This window comes from Papilio xuthus, unplaced genomic scaffold (assembly GCF_000836235.2).
Source record: "Papilio xuthus unplaced genomic scaffold, Pxut_1.1 DF828780.1, whole genome shotgun sequence".
NCBI classification, from domain to species: domain Eukaryota; kingdom Metazoa; phylum Arthropoda; class Insecta; order Lepidoptera; family Papilionidae; genus Papilio; species Papilio xuthus.
In genome coordinates, this window is record NW_013529869.1 from 2,941,836 (window position 1) to 2,952,893 (window position 11,058).

The 11,058-nt window shown below is 33.8% G+C and overlaps 1 protein-coding gene across 1 annotated transcript in view; it reads right to left on the reverse strand.

Moving 5' to 3' along the window:
* The window catches only part of Tob (Transducer of ERBB2), a 31,429-nt gene extending 25,896 nt beyond the window's left edge, over window positions 1-5,533 (reverse strand). The window contains exon 1 of the mRNA XM_013326945.1: window positions 5,242-5,533. The gene's annotated coding sequence lies outside the window, so the exon portion shown is untranslated. The remainder of the gene's footprint in view (window positions 1-5,241) is intronic.
* Window positions 5,534-11,058: the final 5,525 nt, after the last annotated feature.

Below are 11,058 nucleotides of genomic sequence, written 5' to 3' on the forward strand. Positions count from 1 at the left end.
AACAACATTTAGAATATTTGTAAGGTGGTTAAAAATCGTTTGCTCAATTTCTCAGAAGCTCTTTACGTTTCTAGTGAGGAGAAATGTGCCAAGTATGACATTACAATAATACATACCTATAATGAATATTTTAAAGTTTCAAAGTCATTGCCAAATCAGAGCAGATTAACGTAGACGTATCTAGCTTCTAATAAGCCATAACACGAAATATTTTTACAGACATAAAAAATATGGGTTTTTGTGTTTTACGATAAATTGATTGAGATAGTACTGTATAAAGAGGAAATATTTAATTTTTTTTGTTTTTTTTTAATATTAGCAGATTTTTTTTTGGAAATTTACTAATATTTCTTTTACCATTCTAACTAAGCTCTAGGCTTGTGCTAGGATATGGTTTACGACAATAGTCGAATGGCGGGATTCGAACCCCCGACCTCGTGATCGGAAATCCGTATCCTCAACCATTAGGCTATTGACGCTTTCATGTTTCTCTGCATTGAATAGGCACCGAAACTACTCAACTGATTTGAAAAATTCTTTCACTGTTGGGAAGCTACACTATCCCCGGATGACAAAGGCTATATTTAGACATAGACAATGTCAGGCTACTAAAGTAAACTCAAAAATGTAGTTTAAAAATCGTCTAAACTCGTATCGTGTCTTTCGATGGTTAGTAACAGCACTTACTATTGATTAATCATTTTATGTTATGTTGGTACTTTATGTAGGCGGGTTCGTAGTAATTTCATTGAGCAAATAGTTATATTGCGTGTTTATCGCTACATTATCATTTCGTTATAACAATGATTATGTTACGTATAATATTATGTACGTATATTAGAATATTTCTTATGTTATTAAGTAATAAATAAGAGGTAAAATCGTTCAAATAGAAAGCAAATGGAAAAGGTAGCCATGGATTTTCTCCGCTTAAATATCTGTATAGTTAGCTGCATAAATATGTATGCATTTGTATAAATATGTATCCAACTATGAGTACTTGCTATTGGTGATGTGCTTACGTATTTTTGAAACCAAACGCGTTGTCAAATTTCTAAAGTTTTATAAATGTATGCATATTTATGCAGCTGATTGTACAAGAAGATAATGTTGGAAAAATAGAGATGTAAATGTTTTTAGGCAATGGAAAAACATGGCATAAAGATAACATCCTTGCTTCAAATAGCTAGCAACTGATATTTGAATTGTATTTAAATTCAAAACATATTCTTAATTTAAAATAACATCGTATAAGGCATTGTATCCTGAGGGAGCTTTGTAATGAGAACATGTACATCATTCTATCTACGAGTAGAAGGAAAAAGATTTTTTTTTTTTAAATTCTAAACACAACAAAAATTACGTAGAGGCAAGATTGCTTTTCTTTTTTTTTAGATCCATAGATTTACTTTCTTGTTAAGGAATGAGATGCGTTACATCTTAAATTAATAGACGATTATTTTATGATATTAATCAAACAATTGAATATGGTAATACTAAAAATTGCTATCTGAAGGTCATCCAATTGAATTAATTCTTTTTTAGGTAATTTAGATGTATTGTTGACAATTTAGCGAACATTAATACTGAAACCGACTATACTGTATTGTTCATTAATTTTTATTAATTTCAGCTATAATTATTAAACATTAAAGTAATTATATAAATGAAAAGGGTCGATTCTAATGAAAGCAGGGCGCCATAACAAGTGCTAGGGAAGGAAAATACTTCGGAACGATCGCGTGACCACGAAAGGGTTATTTCGTCTGACGAAATAAATCCAACAGCGAATGAAATAAATTGTTCAGTAAGTTACATTTTACTTTTTTAAATTAATAATAATGAACTCAAAGTCATTGTGGTACAACATACAACATAAACTAGAATCAACATAGTCCAAAAACTATATATATTCATCAGCATCAGCTCACTATACGTCCCCATCGAGGGGCTCGAAGCCTACCCTTAGTTTTGGGTGATTAGGCCATAGTCAAGCTGGTCAAGTGCTGGTTGGTTAACTTCACACATATCTTTGAATTTCTTCTCAGATATATGCAGGTTCCTTCAAGTTGCTTACCTTCACCGTAAGAACGTCGGATAAATATTCATATGTAAATCGAAAAACACATTGGTACATGGCGGGATTCGAACCCAGGACCTGTAGATTGCAATTCAATTGCTTGACCGCTGAGCCACTGACGTTATATTCAGATATATTCAGCACAAGAAAACTTTCTCTATCTTTCCATCCGATCAAAAAAACGAAGATGAAACAAGTATCAGGTTATCAATGTAATGAAATTAATTTAAAGTATTTATTAACTTTTTTACCCAATTGCATTCGCGTTTTACTAATTTTAGTTTGTATCAACATCGTTGGTGTTAATCTAAATACAAACATAGAATCTTGCTCTGTTTGTTTAATAACTTTAAATGGGTCGTGCGTTTTTGTCGCGAGCGCGAGATTTGAACTACGTCACGGCTTCGGTGCGGCCGCGATGCGCACTCGCCTTGACATCGATACGTGCCAGCCGCACATCAATATGTTGGAAATTATGACCTTTATACAATTAACAGATACGGAATAACATCGACAGTCAAGATGTCCGTCAGTATCCACCCCAACTAACTCCATAGACAAACTTTTTAAACAAGTGTAAAGATATTTTGCTCTATTTTAATTGTTATAAACAAGAATGTTGCGATGTAATTGCAATTCACAGTAACAACTAAAATCATGATTTTAATATCCTTAAATTGATAAAAATTTAGTATCCCTTTAACGTAATAAATGAACAGAATATTTATATCGGATAAATATTTAAGTGTACAGTAAAATTTGTATAGTAATAACTCCTTGTCTATATTCTGCTAGAAATAAATACAAATGGACTAGGATTTTTTGGGTCGGGTATTGATATGATTTAACATCAGAGTTAAATATATAATAACTATAAAACCTCTAGTAAAATAACCGGATATATCTAATAAGATTAGAAGATGATTTTATATTGTATACGGCTTCACTTATATTAACATAGTAAGCTATGTAAATGTTATAAACATATATATATCATCAGCTCATTTATACTTCCCCACTGAGGGCCTCGGAGCCTACCCTATATTACGGGTGAATAGGCCATAGTCAACCACGCTGGCCCAGTGCGGGTTGGTTGACTTCACACATATCTTTGAATTCGTTCTCAGATATGTGCAGGTTGCATCACGATGTTTTCCTTCACCGTAAGAACGTCGGATAAATGTACGTATGTTATAATCGAAAAACACATTGGTACATGGCGGGATTCGAACCCAGGACCTAAAGATTGCAAGAAAGTGCTTAAACCCCTGAGCCACCGACGCTCTTACGCGACTCCTACGCGTTATAAACATAGTATTTTCAAATACACAAAACTCTTGAAAATTAAAAAGAAAAGTAGAATACTCAGGGTTTGTTGCAAAGGGATATATCTTCCCCCTTCTGTTATATAAAAAAGAGATAAACGCAAAAGTTAACCAATTGGCGGAGATTTCAGTACTGTAATTTAAAATATTCCACTCAAATTACATGTCCACTACTATTGTTTAATTATTGTATTTACACGCGTAATATTTTCAAGGTTAAAAAATAATCGAGTATAAGTATGTATGCATGAAGATAATCAGCAATTATAAACTGGAAAGTTCTGTATTCCTGAAATCTATAATATAAGAAAGTGTTACTTACACTTTATAACTCAAAAACGACTGAACCCAATTGGCTGAAAATGGGACTTAGAACCAGGAATAGGACAAAGGATACTTTTTATCCCGTTTCCTTTTTTAATTCCGGGCAGACAAAATCGCTGGCAAGAGCTAGTTCTAATAATATTAGATAGTTTAATAATTCCCTTTAAATTCGAAATGTTTACTTTAACACTGGAATAAACTTATTGGGAAATAGATAATTAATAATTTTGCAACAGGTCGGCGAAGTTCGGACTTCGAATTATTTAACACGCATAGTAGCGAAAATATTTATATTAAGTCTTTTTCAAATTTTAAAAGAATTTTATCTTGAACATTTTAATCACATTTTCCGGACATCTCTAATTTTTAAATATCGCACTGAAAACTTCAATTTGTATTCACTATTATAAAATTCATATTATACTTGCTCTTCCGTATGACCTTATGATTAAGTAACTACGGGATGTATATTTTTAAATGTCTTTTAAGGCAATAAAAAAATAAATCATTTTATTAAGTCAAATTGACTTTTCAAATAAAAATATTTATAAAAATAACGATGACAAAGTTAACCAGTTTCGTAAGATAAATTGTCCCACGAAACTCTATAAAATATAGTTCAAATTAGTTAATTTTTTTTTCGTTTACAGCAACATTGTACCAGCCGGTTACATATGAAAACTTTTTTGTTTCGATCACGTCTCAACAGTAGGTATTACGATAAGAATCTAATAAAGTTAGTTTATTGCTCTGCCGATGAAAGGGTACTGTGTTGATATGGATTTATTGTTGAACAAAAATATAAAAGTGTGATTAACTTCTGTATTACAATTTACAATATGTAGTTTATATTACATTAAATCGATTGCGTTATTTGTTTGTTATTGCAATGCTTTATATTGTTGAAATATGATTTTTCATATATTATATAAAGTTTTGGTATACTTTTATGGAATTTAAATATATAAAAAGCGCCTAAATAACGTTGTAAGGTATGATTTAATATTCAAATCTGTACGGTTGCGAGCTTCGTTGGCTGCGAGATATAGATGAAATGTGCGAGAGTACTTTGAACGTAATTACATTATCGTCTGAATGAATCCCTGCCTGAACACACGCCAAGGCGGCATAGCTCGCTACGTCTAGGTCACGATCAAACCACAATCATCATGGCAATTCATCATTTTAATTCTATTACATTGTTAGGATTATTTTATATGGTCAATATAATCAATAGCTTTATTAAAACCACAATTGTTTATAATTTATGTTACGACGTGTTACTTATTTCCATCACGCATTAAAGGCTGTGAAGTCATGAAAGCGATTCGTTCCTCAGTCGTAAGTTACGATAGATAAGACATAACACAATTAGGTAAACGAGAATACGTAAGTAAACCGAAAACGTAATACCTAACGCAAACATACCCGGCCTTGAACGTTAAGCGGTTCGAAAATACGACGCGCGTGGAAATAGCCACGATGAAAATACTAGCACGTGATTGTACGTACCTCGCGTACACTCGTGTGAAGAAAATCGATGGTGCTTGTTGCCCGAGGACCCGCGGCCGACTGAGACTCTGCCACTGTGTCAGCGGAACGCCGCGCCCGAACCTCCGCCCGCCCGAGTCGCTATCACAAAGTTTCTTAAAAAAATTCTTCCAACTTCTTAACTCACTTAAAAAAAATATAGTTCTATCACTCGTGGTTCAGGCGGCGTTACTGAGGTCGAAGTCGAGATCGCGGATAAAGTGTTGTTTTGCCTCGACGTGCGGGCGCGTGTTCACCGAGCGGAGTTGGGCGGCGGACTGGTCGCAGCGAGGCAGCCGGCGGGCCGTCGCTACGTCCCCTTACCGTCCCCCGCCCCCCGCGGTCCCGCGTGACGTAGGCTCCGGCCCGCGATGGTGGAAATTAGCAGCTTCCCGAGCGAGGGTCGTCGGATGTAGGTCACGGGGACTGGGCCTGCACTTGCCCACTCTACCATGCTGATACACTTGACAAGTTTAAGGACGTAACAATGATATTAGTCGTAGTCAGTTGTAGTAATTACCGGAACCGCGTTGCTACGATCTCGTAGAACGACCGCCGACGTAGAGACAAAGGGCTACGCCGGTTTGTACACCTTTCCAAACTTTTACACAGCTCACGTGACTTCAATTTGATGGAGTGATTTTTACCAAAACTAGAATTTTTGATAAGTATTTAAATAATATATTTTTGCATGATCGAACAAGACCGATGCTTATATTGTAAGTAAAAGCGGATATTGTAACAGATTGCCTCAATAGGGCAAAACTATCGTGACTATTCATTTTATACAAGCAATAGAAAGTTTTATATTTCCAAGGTTTACCGTTTCTCAGCGCTCTTGAATGACATCGTTATAGGACGGCTACTTCCGCCCGGCGACTGAAGTCTATAATGAAATCTGTGAGGTGTTAGCCGACAGTCGACAGTCGTGATTGTTAGAGATTGTTAGTAGAGCGAACAGGCTCAGACTATACTAGTCACGACTGCATTCAGCTCACGTGATGTTCGCTAAAAAGCAATCATCTTGTATTATTATCTCGTACTTCTATGTAACAATATGTGTTCGCGTGAACGCGTGAAATTCCATTTCATTAGTTCCTTACTTTTTCACATATTATATTTTTCTATCTCTATAGGTACATTCATCATTTTGTACAATTGAAGTTTTAAGATATTTATGTCAGATTATATAAAATCACTCAGTAAAATTTTAGCCAATAAATATTCTTAAACTATAAGAACAATGTACTTTACTATGTTCAGTTGAAAATAATTAATTAACTTTTCACATTTCACTGCATTTTACGTATCGAAACTTTTTAGAGTTAAAATTTGAACACCATATTTTATGTACTAGCTTTTGCCCGCAGTTTCATTCGCTCGGGATTTATTTAAAATAATAATTAGTAATCCATGTATTCTACCAAACTATGTTCTGCATTTTGGCCAAATTTCAGCGACATCCATGCAGTCGTTCTGGAAGCAATTTGTAACAAACATCCATCCATCGAAACATACGTATTTATAATATTAGTAAGATAGCATTTTGCAAAAGCAATAAACAAAACAGTATCATCTCGTCTTAACTGCAGTTGCGACCTCCCAGCAGACATTTTTCATTTGTTAAATTTGTCAAATGCTCTTAAAACTTCCACCACTAATACGATAGTGTACGAAATGGATGCACTCCTCATATGAAGACTATCATAAGTTTAAATGAAATAGCTCCGCTAAGCGCGAGTTCAATGATCTCTTTAAGAGCATTTCACTTGTTTTGTTTATATACATGGTAGAGTTCAGAATAATTTTTAAATTGACTAATTCCGAGGGTGTAAGAAAAGTTGCTTATTGTAAAATACACAAAATAGTTAGTAAAAAATTAAGTCTGGAATTCATAATATCTATAATCCAAATGTTTTATATAACATTCTCGTGTCTTATTAGTTACGAAGTTTGTGACTCTTGACTGATTTTTATGAAATTTTATATGCATATTCAGTAAGTCTGAGAATCGGTCACTACTATTATTATTTCCGGACGAAGTCACGGGCGACAGGTAGTATGTATATAATATCAAAGAAATTAATATCCGTAGTTGAAGAATATTTTCTATAATCAGTGAACATGAAAATATGTATATTTTAAGAATGAGTTAGTTTGGAATAAAGAACATTAAAATTTATATCATGACTATACAACGTCCGCGCGGAATTAAAAAATAACCTTTAGTACCTTATGTGTTCTTCTAGAATATGTTCTACATCTATGCCAAATTATAGGGAGATCCATGCAGCTGTTCTGGAGCTACTTCCTAACAAAAATTGATTTAAACATTCGCATTTAAAATATTAGTAAGAAGTAAGATGTATTTAAGATATGACGATATTTGAAAATTATTATTGTTCTATATTCAAATTCCATTTCATTTCTACGTAACAGGCACTACCATAATATATTAATAAAATATTTTAGTAACTCGGTAACCTTTTGAACTTCAGACATAATATTTATTCATTTATTCAAAAGAAAGAACGTAGATTTTAAAATAAGGCTAAAGGATTTTTGGCAAAAGTGTGGTGTTGAATTTTAACCAGCTTTCTTTTTATTATATGTTTAATCGATAATCCAGTTTATCAAGCCAAGGTCACAAATAAATTTGATTCGATTCTGGTCTATAAAAGCTTTTATGACCGCCGATAAATCTTTTTCCACTCTACTTTTGCACAAAGAAATCTAAACAATTCTAGAATTGCTACACTGAGTTTGAAAACCTTTTTGTTCCTGTGGCTCTGGGATGGGAGTGAATTAGTTATCATATATATGAATAGTATTAATCTGCCTTTTTCATATTACGTTATTCAGGTCTGATTATTTAGGATATTCTCTATTCAGCTATAGAGACCGTTTTATCAATCAAACGTGAGGGGAAGACGATATTACTTTATTTAAAAAACGTACCATCAACATTTAGATAAAAGGTTACGTTTACAGACTGCTTTTTATCTTATTTTGTAAAGATTAGACTTGAGATTTCTTATCGTAGTGAATGATTTACAATAATATATCATAAAATATCAGTTGGACGTTATAAAACGGTAGAGACAGCAATGTAGTGAAATAAACAAATGATAACATCATTTCAGTTATTAAGCCATGACTTTGTTAGACCAAATGATGGGTTTTTGACATATCATTATCTCCTTACTCTTTTCCAAATCATCTACATGATGTCGAAGATCTGGTACGACTGTAGAGTCGAACCAGATCAATCCAATTTCCCTCATTTCAGTCATTTTGAAATCATGTCACCTTTCACGCAATCCATCCATCTATACTATTAAAACTCTTGTTATACGTTTGTAGGCATATGTATTCTCGTAGTGTTCATGCTGCTTCGCTTGCGAAGTTTCTACTAAATCCGTATGTTACGTCAATCTAAATACAATCATCCCTTTATGACGTCATTGGGCATAACACGTTAATGCCTACTTATGTCTGTAATAATAATTGAAGCCGCAGCGCTGTGAGTTGAGTGATAACAACGAGAATAATCCAACATATTTCAATGCACATGGTTTCTATCCAATGACGAAGAGTTAGCGTAACAAAGAACGTATAAAATAAGTTAAAACATAGCCCATATTCTATCATACACAGGAGATATCAAGCTGAAGAAATTATTCAAACTAAGTGATTTCTTCTTCATCATATCTGTAGTAACTTAGTTATTGATACGAGTACACTGCCAGTGTTAATAAAGTAAAAGAAGGGTTTAACCTTCTTATAAACATATAAAAATTAAGGGTCATCTTTGACAACGAAATTTACTAATTAAAGCAAGTTTTGAAACTACTTTAAGTGTATTTTGCGTCTATTACATATCTTTCCGTATTTATATACATGTTTTATAAAACGTGGTATAAAAATTCACATACAATTCTTATTATCACAATGCCAAAGTCTCCTTTACGCATCTGAGGTGTCATGTCTTGATTGATGGCGCAATGTATCGAGATAATTTGAACAGAGTTATATTGATCGTGCTCACGTGACTCGTGACGTCATCTTACTACTTGTTGTCTACGAGGAATTGTCTAAGAAAATATTGAAATAAGAAACAAGAATCCGACTTTAAAGTGTAAATGTAAATGGTGGTAGGCCGAGGGGATTTAAGTGGGTCTAATACCACATAATCCTAGCTCAGGAATTTGGAAGATATATAACACTTCCCTAAATTTGCTAAAATATACATATATCTTATTAGTTTGTTGTTAGCGAATGTTTGGATGGATGGATGGATGTTTGTTACAAGGTATCTCCAGAACAGTGCACAGATCTGGATAAGGTAACAAATTAAGTTTTTTTTTTATTCCGCGCGGATGGAGTCGCAGGCGATAGCTAAAATCGCATAAAATGGAATTGTTGTATGCGCAGTCTTACCGCGTTGGCTTTAGTAAATGCTTCTCAATTCAATTTCAGCGTATGCACGAATAATGCTGCAGAATGTACTCTATATCCAATAAGCGTTACTTACGCTTAGTTTAACAAATAGCAGTCATTTTAGCACAATTTCTTTTGTTTCTGTTACACGGACCAAAGAAAATAATACATAATAGAGTTAGCGATGTTATTTACTGTTATTTGAACCTTATTATACTAAATATTTTCTATAAAACGAAAAATTTTATAATATTTCGCGTCTGTCTACTACTTTCTTATGTTTCTCTAAAATTTTAGTATATTCTTTAAGAATGTTTTCTAAATGAGAGTTTGTAAAAATTAAAACAAGTCTATGTATGGTTCCACCATAAAGACGAAGCATTCGTTTTTTTCCCAAATATAAAATTGTGTTGTATAGAACATTAGTAAATTCCCGGGAGAGCTTTAGGCTTTCGTATTGTGACCTGGATTCGTGTTCCTGTATTTTATTGATCGTTTCCCGACGTTACATTGCACGGCCCGAGCTTCTCCGTGTTCGTATTAATACATATTCTACTACATTATATACTCACGCACACTTACACTATTTTTTAGTATCTACAACCCTACATAATACAATATTAATCTTTACTAACCATAATTACTTAAAAGATTAATACCTGCATGATTTTTGCATTTTTGGACTAAACGAATGAAAGAAAAAAAAAGGATGGAAGGGACTGAGGTCTAGATGACACATATATACCTCTAAAAGTTTCGTTAACAAATATGTATAATATATTCTGAATGAATTTCATTTCACTACAAAGCCTAATATTGACTGAAGGCATGTATAACAAAGCTAAAATCGGTTGTTTCTAAACGCAAAATGTTTAACAGGCATAACACGCCCGCCTCTAGGCCATTAACATGAACCTCCTACCGCTGTTGCGGAATAAATCGTTTAAATTAAACCAAAGTTGCATAAATTCATTGCTACGCCCAGCCCTTACTAAGTAAAGAATCTAGACGAAATGTTCATCGAACACCAAAGAAATTTTGCGTTATTTTAAGCGAATATAGTTATTGTAACGCCTGACTTCTGTGATGTCATGGTATTAGCATCGGTCGACCTGGTTGATTCGTGCACTCAACAAATATTGTTGTTGAGGGTCTACCACTATTATTATTTCATCATCATCAGCCCACTATACGCCCCCACTGAGGGGCTCGCAGTCTACTCTAAGTCAGGGGTCTCTAGACCATATCAACCACGGTGCCCAGTGCGGGTTGATTGACTTCACACATATATTTGAATTTCGTAGATATGTGCAGGTTGCAACACGATATTTTGCATCACCGTAAGAACATCGAATAAAT